General features: G+C 42.3%; 1 protein-coding gene across 4 annotated transcripts in view; it reads right to left on the bottom strand.

The window, feature by feature from the left end:
* LOC148646869 (NLR family CARD domain-containing protein 3-like) overlaps nucleotides 1-16,089 on the bottom strand; it is an 823,351-nt gene that overhangs the window by 423,072 nt on the left and 384,190 nt on the right. The gene's annotated exons all lie outside the window — the stretch shown is intronic.

Here is a 16,089-nt window from a genome sequence, read left to right on the forward strand (position 1 = left end):
TTAAAAAAAAAGACCAAAACCAAGAGGAGACACCCAAATTAATAATGTAACATGCTACTGTTTGTGCATGAACATAGTTACTGTATACTGTTATTTCTTTAGATACGGGATTCCATATATATTTTTTTTAATCCCTGGCGGGACCGGGAGTCCATAAGAATAGAGTAATAGGTTTCATTTTGTGGTGTTGCGGTCGCTCCGTGGGGCAGTTCTCCAAGCGGTGCACTGCCAGCCAGAAGCCGCCAAGCAGTGACCTCGCCGCTGTAGGGCACCTGCCACCCCCGGCGCAGCACCCCGTGTTGGACACCAGGCCTGGCAGGGTGATGGTCGAACCGGTGTCGACGAGGGCTTGGCAGGGTCTGCCCTCGATGAGGCAGGGAAGAAATAAGCCCCGGCTGTGGCCAACCCTTCCCACGGCAGCAGGCGGGGTGAAGCTCTCCTTCTGGCTTTCCGGAGTGCGGGTAGCGTCACTCAAGGGCGGCCTTCTCCCCTTTAGGCCGTCCTGCTCCTGTTTCCCGTCGACCTCCGGAGTCCCCAGGGCTCCAGCGCCCGGCACTCCCATGCAATGTGCCCCCTCTCCCCACAGCGGTGGCAGATGACCAGCCATCGTTGTTCCCCCAGCATCGCCGTGCTGGCCCTCTCCTCCTCCCCATCTGATTCCCTGTGCACCCTTCCGTTGGTGCCCACCGGTCTCCTCGAATACGGCATCAGCCTGCTCAGCCAGAGCCAGGACCTGCTCCAAGGGGACCGGCATAGCCAGCATCAAGTGGCGCTGCACCTCAGTCGGCGCCAGGGCCCAGAGGAACGCCTGGAGCGTTATCTCCCGGTGGGCCTCCTCCGGGAGAGTAGGGTAATCCTGGCGGGCTAAGTAGGCCATCTGCGGCTGTTACCTTCACTGTTACCTGGATACCTCTTTATTTAGAACTCACTCTTCCCCCTGCCTGTCTGGCTTCTTTTAATCCTTCTGTGCCTGGATTGCAGTGGGTAAGATGTTTTTCCAAGAAAAAAAGAGAAATTAAAAACAAGAGCCTTCTTCTCAAGTCTAATTTTTAGTTTAGAAGGATTCAAACAGGATTTTAGATGAAAGGCAGTGTCCTTAATCAAGCCCAAATCATAACTGAACCCATTCAGAGCCTACATTGCATTTTAGCGTTTAATTCTGAGCAGAAGACCGTCACACCTGAAGAAGGCTTGCGTTTTACCGTCTTACTGGTTTCTTTTTTACTGTCCTGGTGGTAGATTTCGAAGATCGTTTCGCCCGTGCGGTGATTTCCTGAAGAACAGGCTACGAATAAATATTTATAATTTAATGTAAAATTCAAAACGGCAATAATACCTTGTAATATGCGCTATAATCGTGTATTTCAGATTAAGCCTGCTGTATTTGCTTACCCTTCACTCTTTGGAAGCTGGGCCGGCAGAAGCACATGTCTCTTCCCGTAAAAGGTCTTGGTCTCCATACTGTACTGTGGTCGCTGTAGTGCAGGCTCGCAGTTTTTTTTGTGATGGGAACTCACCCAATCCTTGGTGTATTTATGCTATATTCTCATGTACGGCTAGAATGTGTTCATTGTCTTCCAATGAAAGGCAGGTTCCTTTTGCCGAAGTCGGGAGACATTAGAGGCTTGCCACACCCGGACTGTTAAACCAACGCATTAGGACGTCAAAGCCCATTGAGGAGCCGAGCGCAATAATTGTTTTGTTCCTTGATTTTCTGATCTGCATTAATTACAGAAATCAAGTTCCTGCTCCATGCAGACGACCTGGTCCTGCTGTCGCCCACAGAATAGGGGCTGCGGCAGAACCTGGCACTGCTGGAGCAGCACTGTCAGACCTGGGCACTGACAGTCAATCTGGACAAGACCAGAATTATGGTTTTCCAGAAAAAAAGCCAGACCTCAAGGAAACAGGTACAAATTCACACTTAACAACAACACATTAACACCTTATTGTTAAACATACAGAAAAGAATATTAAATTACTGGCTTTAATATTAGCCGTACAGAACATTAAAGTGCCTCTTTCCATTCAGCGGGTGTCTGAGCCGCTGTGTCCTATCTTCTGACAGTCGCTGTTGTGAATGTCTGTAGAGTGTATCTTATTTTTAGTACTATATTTTTATATTATATTCCCTATTAATCAAACTCTAAGAGTATGTATCGGCTTGTCCCCCCCCTCCCGCCCCTCTCTGTGTACAGTAGAGCCTCCTGTCCTGGATGGTGGAGCCCTTACAGCTGTGTCTGGAGAGAATCCAGGGTATCAGCTTCAACCACACAGCTGTGCAGCTTGTTCCCCCCTCCCGCCCCTCTCTGTGTACAGTAGAGCCTCCTGTCCAGCCAGCACAGGAGGCTCTACTGTACACAGAGAGGGGCGGGAGGGGGGAACAAGCTGTCCAGCCCTGTGGAATGCTACAGAACCCTAAACAGACAATACACACTAGCGGCATATTTGACGGAGATATCCAGACACAGCTGGATGAGCTCCACCAGCCAGAACAGGCAAATAAGATACACTCCACAGACATTCACAACAGCGACATAACATGAAACGTTTGCACATATTGTTAAATTATTAGTTGTTTTTCAGGAAGTTAAAAAAACACTTGAATTACTTATCCAGTCTCTCGAAATAAAATTATTTTTCAAGCAATGCAACCAATGTCGGGCAACGTGTTCTTTTTAATCCAACATCGACAGCCACATCTTAAATCTTGTCAGCCAGCTCTTTTTTCTCTATTTGAATTGTGGCGATTCAAACAACTTGGGATAACAAGTGGTCTCAAAGTCACTGAGCTCACAGAGCTTCAACAACAGATGACAATTCCCTTAGTCCTTCCTTAGTCTTCCTGAAATTGTCAGATTATGAGTGAATAAAAGTATTTTATTAAAAACACGTTTGCTTTTGTTTGGGAGCTATATTATGTATTTTTCATATGTAAGATATAATGATGTGTTCCTGCTTACACATCGCACAACTTTGAAAGTTAGAAAAACAGGTTTTGATTCACATTATCTGGCAAGCCTTGTTTTGTCTAAGGACAGCACATACAAGGGTTAATTGCACAATGGACCGCACAAAGAAATTTAAAATAGTCTTCTTTAGGTATAAGGGCAGGAGTGGATCGCAGCAGGCATAATCGGCAAATTAGGAAAACAGAGAACAGGACAGGTGAGACGTGTATCCAGAGAGCGAGTGATCAGAAAAAGCTGTAACAGCTGTTACACCCAGGTTTTCGATGCAATTGTTTTAACTTGCTAATGCATCAGACACATTTCCTGGCGTATTGTGTTTTAAATAAAATAGGAGTGCCTTTCCCTGGTATTAGCTCATCGGTATGGTGTAAATTTTATCTGTACCATACTATACAGTATATTGGTACAGACTACAAGCTGCACCACTGTATCGGTTTGGTAAGGAGACGGACTATGGCCAAAATCACGAAGACTCTCTCACACCAAATAATGAAGATGAAAAAACACAGGAAGTCAACACGGGACATTGTACAGCATTTGGCTCCGATGGACATCTTCGTTTGTGAAAGCACAGTGAGACGACATTATATAGGGGAGAGGAGGCAAAGAAAATCTAAACTGAGGACGATTCAAAGGTAAATAACTTTCTAAAAATAATTTTCTTGCATGTAAATACAAGAAAATTACGCACATTATTTTTAAAAACTAACTGTTGATCTCTTTTTTTTCAAGTCCTATTGTGCAAGCTATCGACAGACTGATTGATGAAAATGATGAGCTACCGCCGATGCAAGTCCAAAGACGGCTATGGGCTGACCTCGGTGCGAGCGTTAGTCCGACATCGATAAGAAGAGTGCGCAGGAGGCTTGGATGGAGATACAGAAAAACCAACACATGCCCCATGATAAGGCTAAAAAACAAAGAGGAAAGACTCATACAAGCGCTCCAATGGATTGAACAGGGGGAGGCATTTCATGATGTACTTCTCACTGACGAAACAACAGTGGCTCTGGAACAGTTTGCAACAATGTCATTTTGCAAAAAGGGGAGATATGTGGACAAGCCAAAGCCCAAACATCCACTGAAGGTTCACGTCTGGGGGGTATATCTAGAAGAGGCCCGGGACCACTTCTTATTTTCGAAGGAATTATGGATCGTGAATTCTTCGAGGAAGTTGTGGTCACACAGCATGCCGCCCCATATATCAGGGAGCACTTTGGATCAAGGCACCGTCTCTTTCAAAACAACGATCCGAAAAACACAGCAGTAAGGGCGAGGCTTATAGCAGAAGGAGTGAACTGGGTGAAAACTCCAGCCGAATCCCCAGATTTAAATCCGACAGAGATGGTTTGGCATTCGCTGAAAGACTATGTTCGGAAAACTTCTAAACCCAGCACAAAGCAAGAACTGTTCAATGCGATCTGCAAATTATGGGAGGAAGAACTGACCGAACAAAATTGCAACAATTTTATTAACAGGCTGTTTGGTGTTCTTCCTAGGATTGTTGAGCGGGGCGGGGGACATTGGGGAATGTGAGTCTGATTAAGAATGAATAAAACCCATTTGCGTTTGTCTGGGTGCTTACAAAGTAAAAAAACAATTACTTTTTGACAATGAAAAACTGTGTGTCTTTCTGTCTCTCTGCTGGCGTTTGTAATCGTTTTTATTTTAAAATACATTTTAGCAAAGTCATGTACCATAAAAGTATGGTAATTAAAAACCATTAATACTTTTGCTGGAGTTTAAATAAAGCCGATGTTTTCTCTTTTCTCTTTTTTGGCTAGACTTAACTATCTAGCCCTGAGATTAACAATAGTTTGTCATTAAACAACCTTATGTTTATTAATCTTCCTTGTTATTCACAGTGAGAATGATAATGTAATGAGAATTAATTTAATCAGAGTGCTCATGAATTGTGCTAGGAAGAAAAAAGATAGGTGTTCTGAAAGGTCACATATAAACAGGTTTTCGATGGACAGAATGAAAACACAAAAACTCAGACTTGAGGAGTTAAAAGCTGCCTTTATTTTCTTCTCCGTCACCCACCGCCTGCCTGCCGGCTCTCCCGCTCCCCAACCAGAGACATCTCTTTGATTAAATTAATTCCCATTACATTACCATTCCCACAGTGCATAACAAGGAAGATTAATAAACAGAAGGTTGTTTAATGACAATCTATTGTATATCTCATGGCACAAAAGTCAAGTCTACCCTAAAAAAAGTCAAGTCTACTAATGTAACATGCTACTGTTTGTGCATGAACATAGTTATACTGTTATTTCTTTAGATACGCGATTGCATGTTTTTTTTAATCCCTGGCGGGACCGGGCGTCCATAAGAATCAAGTTATAGGTTTCATTGCGCTTTGACATAAACCAAATTTCCCAAATTTAATATGTGCTTTTTTATATTTATTGTCAATTCATTGTCCATAATATTGCTATTCTATTTTTTCAAAGAAATGTTTGTTAAAAAAAAAGGTCATGGCTCCAGCTAGATTTCAACATCCAACCTGTGATTTATAAATCGGGAACAGTAAAGACATTAAATACAGTACAGTTAGCATACAGTAATATGTTTATGTTCCTAAATCAATATATTTTATGAGCATGTGAAAGGCATGGTGAATCGGAGATTCTCAAAAATTACTGTACTTTGCATGATTGGAAACAAATGCGTGATTGGATCAACGAAATGCTGTGGTGTTACTCTTACAAAGACGGTCAATGAAAAAAAGAATGTGGACCAGGGCAATACTTTGAGTTTACAGTGTAAGAAAACCGGCTCAGGGACGCCAAATATGTAACGTTGCCATAGCAAAATTAAATGTAGTGGCTCTCTGAAGGCACCAGTTCTGTAGGGTTTGGGCATTTACTGAGACAATTATTAATTGTAGCAGTAAATCACAAAGTTGATTCTTTTGATGGCTTTAGAGTCCAACCATGCGACATAACTCAAACAACGCACACACACAGGTACTAATACACGAGGATACATTTATTAATACATAAAATATGCATGTAAACCTAACAGATCTTATCGAGAGGGTTATCAGAATACAAAAGGTATATATTCAGTCAGTTACAAAGTGTTACACATATCAAGAGGACATACGTTCAGTATATCATTCATTAAGACCGTTTCGTAACTGAACTTGGTTATAACTTCTACATTAGATACTCAAAACAAGTATATAACTCTTAGGAATTAAATTGATATTGACTGGTTGGGATAACAATTGAATTCTCGAGCTGTAATGCATTGAAGTTGAATACTCATCCAATCTCTGGGGATTCAGATCTCCTGCGGGCACAAAGAAACAGTTGCAGGCTGTTGCTGTCCAATCCGCGCTCTCTGGCTGTGTGCCAGGCTGTGCTGTGCGGCTTGCGACGGTGCGCTGCTGATGCTCACTGTCCGGCTAGTTACTGTTAGCTTTAACTAGTAAAGTTTGTGCACAGGAGAAAAGATGACTGTGGGTCCCAGCAAGTCAGGAAGAGGACCGGTTCGTTCCTGGTGAAGAGCTAGTTCTGAATAGTGATTCAGCTGTCCACAGTTCCGACCTGTCCACGAGGCCTGCTGCTGGTTACTCCTCGGGTGGATCCTCTGGTTACTCTCTGGCACCCTCCGCTCTAGACTCTTAGAACAAAGCAAAGTTCTGGCACTCGGACACACTGGCCATTCCGTGGTTGTCCGGGCTGAGTCTCAGGATGGTCAGGAGGCGCGCTGCGAGAATGTCCTGCCCTTGGGAGCCTTCTGCTCCTGAGCCGTCCTGCCCTGGAATTCTCCTTTGAATTCCCTTTAGGAAAAGTCCACAGAATTCTCCACTGAATCTTACTGAATCTCTCTGAATCTCTCAGGCTCTCTGTGTTGCCTGTTTTTACCTGGAGGAACTTCAGCTCATTGATTGGCTGAAAGTTCCATCGGCATCAGAGTCCCACGTGGGTTACTCGGCCCTACCAGTCCCTGATTGGTTGATCAAGGTGAGATATGAGTCACTTACTCCTGACACTTAGGAATGCAGTCCAGATGTCCATCTGGCACTCCCTAGACAAATAGGCGCCAATGAATGACCATTGATCATGATAGCCAGGCTTAGCTAAGTGCATCCCCCTTTGGGAGCTGTCCTTATCAGGAACCTTAAATCAGCCTGCATGAATAGTTTCTCTGTGGCTGCACCACAGAGATGAACAGAGAAATGGGGCCTCATTTGGGAAAGCTCAGAACACTTAATTCTTTCTTATTAATAAGCCTCGCCGCTACAACAGCTTGTCCAAGGTCATTCATTATAAATACTACTAGTAATTATCTTCGGTAAAGACTTAGATGGCGACAGCTCAAACATGAGAGGTTGAGCTTTATTAACTCCACCTTGCGGAAATTCCGGATACTATCATTTTACCTGCGGTAAAGACATCCAACCAATCACGTACCGCGGCGTGATGACGTAGCCAATTACCCGCGGTACGTGTCTGTGCCGCGCACTTTGAATGGCTGCATCTGTATGTAACACAATAATATATATTTTCCTGAATAGAATCAGATTTCACAGCATATATCATGTAAAATAATGAAATTCAATCTCTAGTTTTTTCTATTCTTCAAATGTATTTCTTTTTTTCCAACATACCTGCACCTGCCACACAGGGCATGTTCTTAAGAACTATTTCATAATCTGCATTCTTTCACTGTTTAAAAACATTTCTGTGGAATAAGGAAACAATTTCCAGTTATTTATCGACATGCCTGCAGTTTTAAGAGCAATGAACAATGAACCCAAAACACATTTTCTCTTCTCTTCATGTTATGCTCAGCTACTAAATTTTCCCTACTAAATTAGTTGTAAAATTCCCCAGAAATATTCAATACTAAGTAGATTAAAACATGCACAGTCATTTTGGCCAGCCAATCAAGTACCGTAGTACAACGCAGTGACTTGTGGGTAATTGCATGCAGTTCGGGTTTCTACTATGCATTTTGAATGGCTGAATCTGTACCTTTCCAACAATGCTCAGGAGGGACATTCCTCGATAGCTACTGCAGTCACTACGGTCTCCTTTCTTCTCATACGGGGTGATTATGTTGGTGACGCACATGTCTTGTGGGACCATCCTTCTTCCCAACACTGGCACAGGAGTTTGTGGAGATGCTTTAACTGTCTGTTAACCTGCCTTTATGACCTCAGGTGGGATGCCATCCTTTCTTGGGGCTTTGTCGTAGGAATGGGAGTCAATGACCTTACCAATCTCGTCTACTGTTGGTAGGCCATCGAGGTCTTCCATGATAGACAGGTTCTCAATGCTTTTGATTGCTTCCTCTGTCACTATTTTCTCCTGGTCATAGAGTGATTGATAGCTCTCAGCCCATCTAGCCATTTGTTTATTCCTATCTGAGATGGGTTCACCAGTAGATGACTTCAGTGGTGCCATCTTAAATTTTGAAGGGCCCCAATGCTGCCTTGATTCCGTGGTGAATGCCATGGATGTTTCCACTGTCTGTGCACAACTGAATGTTCTTGGAGAGCTTCAGCCAATAGTCGTTGGCACAGCGCCTAGCAGTAGGTTGAGCGTTGATCTGTGTTTTCCTGCTGTGAGGGTCCCTCTTGTTGTTGACGATGGCTGTCCACTTTGCCTCAATAACTGGTTTCAGCTCAGCAAATCCAGCTTCGAACCAGTCTGGACTTCCGTCACGGATGTTGTTCCATCTCTTCTCGGTTTCGTCTATAGTGCAATTCTGAAGTGCTTTTTCGATGGAGTCTGCAAAACACTCGTTCAGGGATTGCTGTCTTTGCAGTATTGGTGCAAGGGCGACCTTTCTACTTTGAGGCTGGGCTGGGGTTGCATCTTACAGCAAACCAGGGAATGGTCAGTGTCACAGTCAGCGCTGTGGTAGCTGCAAGTGTTTAGGATGTTGTTTAGTGATGTCTTCCTTGTAATGACCATGTCCAACTGGTGCCAGTGACCAGACCTGGGATGTCTCCAGGACACTCTGTTTTGCGGCTTGTTGGAGAATGTGTTCGTTATGCAGAGGTTGTGGTAAGAACATAGTTTCAGAAGCCTTTGCCCAATCTCATTCATGTTGCCCATGCCAAAATGCCCAATGCTGGTGGCCCAGGAGTCCTGGTTGGATCCTACTAGGGGGTTGAAGTCACCAAGTAGGTACAGCTGCTCCATGACAGATACATCTCTGATTACAGTGTCAAGCTCCTCGTAAAACTGGTCCTTGGCCCCAGCAGGGGAGCAAAGTGTTGGTGCATAGACGCTCAGGATGTTCACTGGGCCTTGAGAGCTTGAAAGACGAAGCGAGAGGATGCGTTCTTAGCCTCTAGTTGGAAGGATAGAGTTTTTCACTGCAAACCCGACACCATGCTGTCGTGGTTCATATGGGCCCCTTCCCTGCCAGTAGAAAGTGTAGTCCTATTCCCTGAGGTTGCCATCTGAAGGGAACCTAGTCTCCTGGAGGGCAGCAATGTTAATACTCAGCCTCTTGAGTTCTAGGTTGATAATGGCTGTCTTTCTAGAGTCGTTGATTTGACCTTGGGCATCAGAAAGGCCTGGACACATGGTCCTGATGTTCCAATTGCTAAGCGCAAGACTGGTGATCATTTAGTGCTTCTGTGTTTGCTTGGTGCAGTGTTTTCAGTCTGCTTGTCAAGTTGATTCTCTAAGCTCCATGCACCCAATGAAGCAAACAGACTGTGGCAGGTCAACACCTTACTAGGTGGGGGCTGCCCAGCTTCAGGTGGGCGGTAGCTGACCAGTGGGATACGATGATCCCTCCCACCGGTGGAGGCAACCCGTAACGTCATTTGCTACGCCAATTGTTGTGGGCTTATCACTTGTAACTGCTGCCTACCATGTTGTTCTGTCGCTGTCATCAGAGTCCCCCTCTTGTCCTCGTCAGTGTGGTTCAAAGGAGTGCAGAGCATAACATTTTCCATACTTTTTTGTTCTTAATAAATAACTGTATCTTGAGAGGCCAACAAGAGTAATGTCCTACTGCATATACAAGAGTTCTACCCAAGACTAAATATCCCTTCCTACAACAAAGATGCCCAAAAGTGCATGAGTATCTATCCACCTATTCAAAAAATACATCCCCAAATTAGGAGAGTACATTTTTAGCTTGAGGATTCCGCAATAAATGAAATAATAATTTCCTAAAATAAATAGAATAGCACTTTCTGACTAATCATGTTCAATTTATTTAGCCAGAATGAATCTGATCTGTAAGACTGATCAGAGAAAGGTCCTCTTGCACTACCAAACCAAAGGAAGAAAAGGCTGATACTTTTATTTCTTCTCTCTGTGTCTTCTGTTTCTGTGTTTCCTTCTGTGTCACACCTCTCTGTTTTTTTCTGTGTTTTTGTGCGTCCTCTCATTCACTCAGAGAGATGTTAATTACCAGAAAATCCCCTTTGATCATCTGTGTTTACTTGTCTCTCTTGCAGACAGACATCTCAAATGAAAAATATTTATCCCAGACTCTTTATTTAGGACTAGAGTAGTGCGACACAATATTATATATACTGTACAGTATATGTTTATTTATGCAAAGGAACAAGCAATAGGTTTATTCCATGCTGAAAAAAAGAAGAAAGAGAACACAACGTTTCGGCCGTGGAGCCTTTTCGGCTGTGTGAGAGAGACAGGGCAGTAGGCAAAGGTAAAGTAGCGGGAGAACAAAGGTTGGGAGGGAGGAGGAGTGAGAGGCGGGAGCAGGGGACAGAAAGAGAGGCCAATCAAGAGGTGTGAAGTCAGAATGGGTGCAGAGAGGTGTGAAATGAAACTTCCAATGAATGGAGAAAATTTAAAAGAACAGTAGTCTGTCGTTAAGGGAAGGGAGAATGTGTGATCCTAGCTGCAGAATAATTTTAGTTTCGGTGGTCTTTCTGATGTATGAGTTTGGAAAACCGTCTTTGAGAACACAGACGGAGAGATTAGAGTGGTCGTGGCCGTCAGAGGTGAAATGAGAAACAATGGGCTTGGAGAGATCTTTAATCTTCACAGCCCTGACGTGTTCTCTGAAGCGGTCTCCGAGTCTCCTTCCTGGTTCTCCAATGTAGATGGCTGGGCATTTACTGCAAGAGATACAGTAAATAAGGTTGCTGGAGGTATAAGATGCTGTCTGGGTGATCCAGAATTGTCCTGAGGGGCCTTGAATGAGTGTGGTGGTGGCTGTGTATTTGCAGGTGATACAGCGAGCTCTGTTGCAAGGGAAAGTGCCTGGTGTGGATGGTTGTTGAGGGCGGTCAAGGGAGCTGTGAACAAGTAGGTTACGCAGATTAGGTGGTCGGCGATATGAGATGATAGGGCGTTCAGAAAAGAGGGCCCTAATGGAGGGATCATCCTGTAGGATGGAAAAGTTGTGGTTAATGGTCCTGGGGATAGGAAGTGTGTTAGGGTGGTAAGGAAGCACCAAAGGAATGCGGTTGTTACGGTGGGAGTTCCTGATCGGGTTGATGGTCCGGGGGGTGTTTTTGGCTCGGGCAAGGGCCCTGTCAATCACACTGCTGGGGTATCCTCTGTTGATGAAAAATGAGTACATTTCGAGGGCTTGGTTCTCGAAGTCGATGTCGTCGCTGCATAATCGTCGTAACCTAAGGAACTGTGAAAAAGGAAGAGAGTTTTGAGTGTGGTTGGGGTGAAATGAGCTGTACAGGAGGTAGCTGTGTGAGTCCGTGGGTTTGTAATAAACTGAAGTGGACAGTCGGGGGTAGTTGATGGAGAAGTTGATGTCTAGAAACGGAAGAGTAGTGGAAGATATGTTAACCGTATATTTGAGGGACGGGTGGAAGTTGGTGAAATGGTGCAGGAAGAACTCAAGCTGATCGTTGGAGCATGTGGCGGCACCGACGCAGTCATCGATATATCGTTTGTAGAGGTCAGGGACATAGCCAGTGTAGGAAGCGAAGAAGTGTGTTTATTTATAAATTTATATATAAACATATATACTTATATGTTTATTTATGTTCTATAACAAGTGTACAGATATTGATGAGCCACAAAATTAGTTTAATGATCTCTCCCTGTGTGCAGTAATAGTGTCTCATATGATTTCAGAATACACTATTGCCTCAAACCCCTACAGTGCATAAACTAGTTATCACCATCATTACTGTCAAGCATGGTGGTGACAACATAATGTTAAGGATCTGCTTCTGATCACCAGGGATGGTTGTCAAAATTGAATGGGAAATGAAAAGTACAAGGGTGGCAAGCTAGCACAATGGTTAACATTGCTGCCTCAGAGAGCTGGGGCGTTTAATTCAATTTCTGGGATGCCCTGTGAAGGAATGGTGTCCCATACAGGGTGATTCCAACCTTGCTCCCGGTGCTTCCTGGGATAGTCTCCAAGCCACCATGCCCCTGAATTAGTAAGAGGTTACTGAAAATGAGTGAATGAATGGTACATAGTATTGACAAATCATAAAGAAAAACCCCTTTCAGGTTTTTAGCTGATTACCTAAAACTGGGATGAAAAGTCACCTTTTAGAAGGAGAATGCCTTAAAAGACACAGGAAAACACTGGAGTGATTTAAGAATAAGAAAGTATATGTCTTTGAGTGACCTAGACCCTGAGTTTGAATGAAAATTGGTGGCAAGAACTGATAATTTTAGTTGAATAACTTGACAGAGCTAAAATTCAGTAAGTTAATAAATAAGAATGCATTCTTTCACTCTTGCAGACCTCTTCCATGGAATAAGGAAACATTTTCAGGAATCATGTCTCCCCATGCTGCCTTTGTAGTTTGCTTCTGATTTATTCTGGGAATAGGTGTGTACAGGCGAAATAATTTCAAAAATGGAAGACATGTTTTCTCATGAGCAAAACATATTTGGCAGGAACAGGAAAAATGGGTGAAAATTGCATTATCCCATTGAACAAAGCTGGTAGGCACTTATCCAAACCAGATAACAGTAGTAACTGTGGCTAAAGGTGTTTCCACCAAATATTGATTCAGGATGCTGAATACATATGCACAACATATTTTCACTTTTGCAGAATTTGTCAGTTTGAGTATTCATGGTTTGTTTAAATATATTCACTTTAAAAATGTGTACACATTATCTGTAATTGAACAAAACAGGACATTATAGGAAAGAGATGAATGTTATTTTAAGACACTGCATGCTAGGTTTTCTTAGTCACCAACAAGTAAAAGCTCAGTTCTGACAGGTGTACAGTTGCTCTTCACTGCCTCCATTAAGATTCAATCATGATGGCTTGTGGTTCTGGGAACCACACAGTGCTGCTTCTTACACAAACTCCCCTATGCTAAAGACTGTGTCTCTTCCTGTGGGAGAATTCTACTCTGTCTAGATTTCACACAGAATGCTGACTTTCTGTAACATGTATAATGTCACGGAGCCCTGTCACACAATTAAGGGATTTAGTGTGTTTCTCTCGTAGCTGTCATGACCTATATTCTAAAAACTAGGCGTGGGGTGGAGGGAATGTTTTGTTGCCTAAAGTTCCATAAAGTAAAGCTGTAGGATTATATTTTTATTTATATTTGTATTTTTATACTATAGTTCTGGTTAATAGTATAGTCTGCCACATCTTTTTTAGGTATATTGCATATTAAAATGTTGACATGTGTTGACATTTCTGGTATAAGACATTTTTACAGGAAGAACAGCCAGCTAGACCTTATGTGCTCCTGTGGCACAGCAAAGCATAATTTTGTTTTTCTCTTAAAGTTCTGCTGTAAGCCCAATGTTATTTTCCTTTTTTCTATCCTTTCACGGCTGCGCAAGACTGCAATTTCGGCTCCTCTATAAGAATTCTTCACGCTGCCACAAGGTGTACATTCGCCCAACCTCACTAAGAGCTCCAGAGCTAAGGCACATTTTTCTCTGCTCTCTCAAAGCGCCTGTAATTCAAATACTCCAAGCGTGCATTTTTGTTTCTTCTCTCCCTTTGCTTTGGAGCACATTTAAAAGAAACCCTTTCAAAATTGCCAAGCTGATCTCACACCACTTCCTCTGTTCTCCTCTCGAGGGCATTGACTCAAGCCGCTGTTCATATTTCTTTTTAAAGAAAACATAACCTGTAAGTGAGATCAAAGAGCAAACAGCTCTTATTTGCCCTGAGGACATTTATCTTTTGGAATTTTAATTATTCTTCCTGGGAAGTACTGTAGCTCTTTAGCAGTTAGTATTGTTACAAATGGGGAGTTACGAAACTGGTGAAAATCAGCAATTGACCGAGCAGTTTAGTCAATCAGTGAAATAATTATTCATAACCCCTGACTTTTAAGTGATTTCTAGCAATAAACCCAAGTGGCTGGTATAATTAGAGGCACATGAATTATTTGTTCTCCAGCACACCTTTGTTCAGAGGAGTGATAATCCCTGCACACTTGGTTAAAAAAAAATATTTATTATAATTGCAAAATACAAGCTACACTACACAGAACATACAACAAACAAAGTTACTTTATGTAGAGTATTTACAAACAAGGCGTTTCAGATGCCTAACATTCTGGTCACCCAGAAAACCCCAGACTGTTACTATGCATTAAGCAAAAGAGAATCTTCTAATTTTCTTTAAAAATATATTAATTTCAGCATTCTTTGCATTTTTTATTTACAAAAAGGGTAACTAGAGTAGACTGTTAAGATTAAAAAACACAAAGTCCAATGCATCATGATTTCAATCTTGGACAAAACAAAATGCACAGACATTGCATTAGGATGAATCATTTTGCAAGACAAATTTGTGCTACAAATAGAAACTACTTGAAGATAAATATTAAAGTTACACACTTATATATACTATGTTATATAATATATACTACGTTATACTATATATTTAAATGGTTGTTTGAAAATAAATTATACATAAAATCAATTTCTGGATGCACATCCATACTAACAATAAACATCTGCAGAGTTCATTTGGTGTTCTATGTATCTGTGCTTCAGCTAAAAATGGAAAGAAATAAACTGAATAACACTACAGATTTACCTACAATACTATCTATTCTATAGCAGTGTTAGGAAATGTTTACCCTATGAGTTGGTTAAGGTGCTCTTTCAATAACTTTTAACCCTACCAGTATGGAATCATTAATGAACTGGAAATGTATTACCAAAGTAGGAGAGAACATTGTTAGCCTGAGGACCCCACAATAAACAAATTCAAAATTTTCTAAAATAAATAGGGGACAGGCAGCACTTTGAGTGATGATGTTTCACTGACTTTACTGCCCGGCTTTGGGGTACTGCCTGGGGTCACTACTGAACTACTGTGTATAACTAGTCTGACTTAACTCCATCTGCTTATTGAGCACCAGTCCTTATTGAGGATGCCATTTGAGTGTTTACTGAGGAATCCTGGTCACAGCTGGTAATGACACAACTGATCAAGGTCTGAGGAAGTGATATGAGGGGTACAGGGCTCAGTTTGTGCTTTGACAAAATGCCTTTAGAGTTTCAGCAGTTAAATCTTAAACACATAACAAAATTTTATTTCTTTTTATATTGCTGATATTCAGTGAAACTGCCACTGCTGTGATTCTTGTATCTGCAGCAGAAGACCATGAACACTGTGGAACCCCTATGCTGTTTGTTGTCATCCTGTTTGTGAGCCCTAAAGAGACCCAGACAGCTAATTATCAGAGGGTGAAGTGGCTCTGAACAGGCTCTCAGGTGTTTGGGACATTGCAGTGGTCACAGTTGTGTGGACAGCTGAGGACACCACTGGACAGTTTGGAGCTGAAAACATGGCTATTGGTTCGGCCAGTTTTAATCGTATATTGTTTTAATTAGCTAACTGCTGTCACAATCAAGATACTGGCAACTTTTTACTGATATGAACAAAGGTTGGGGATATGTGGTCCAAGTCAGAAGACTCAGACTTAATTCCTTTAAAACCTACTGAGTTCTATTTTTTTGTGCCACCTGGGCTCTCAGTTACATATTTGGACTGTTTAATCAACAGCATCATTGTAATCCCTATGTGTACAATTAGGTTGTGTTCTGTTTTATCAGTAACTGTACCTTTAATTAAGTTAATATTTAGAAGAATCATCTGTAAAAGATTTTTAAAATACATATTTATCTGGGATAACAATGAGGTTAATCTTTAATTGACAGTTTGGAACAGAGAAAAA

This window comes from Lepisosteus platostomus, chromosome 16 (genome assembly GCF_059453375.1).
Source record: "Lepisosteus platostomus isolate fLepPlt1 chromosome 16, fLepPlt1.hap1, whole genome shotgun sequence".
Taxonomy (NCBI): domain Eukaryota; kingdom Metazoa; phylum Chordata; class Actinopteri; order Semionotiformes; family Lepisosteidae; genus Lepisosteus; species Lepisosteus platostomus.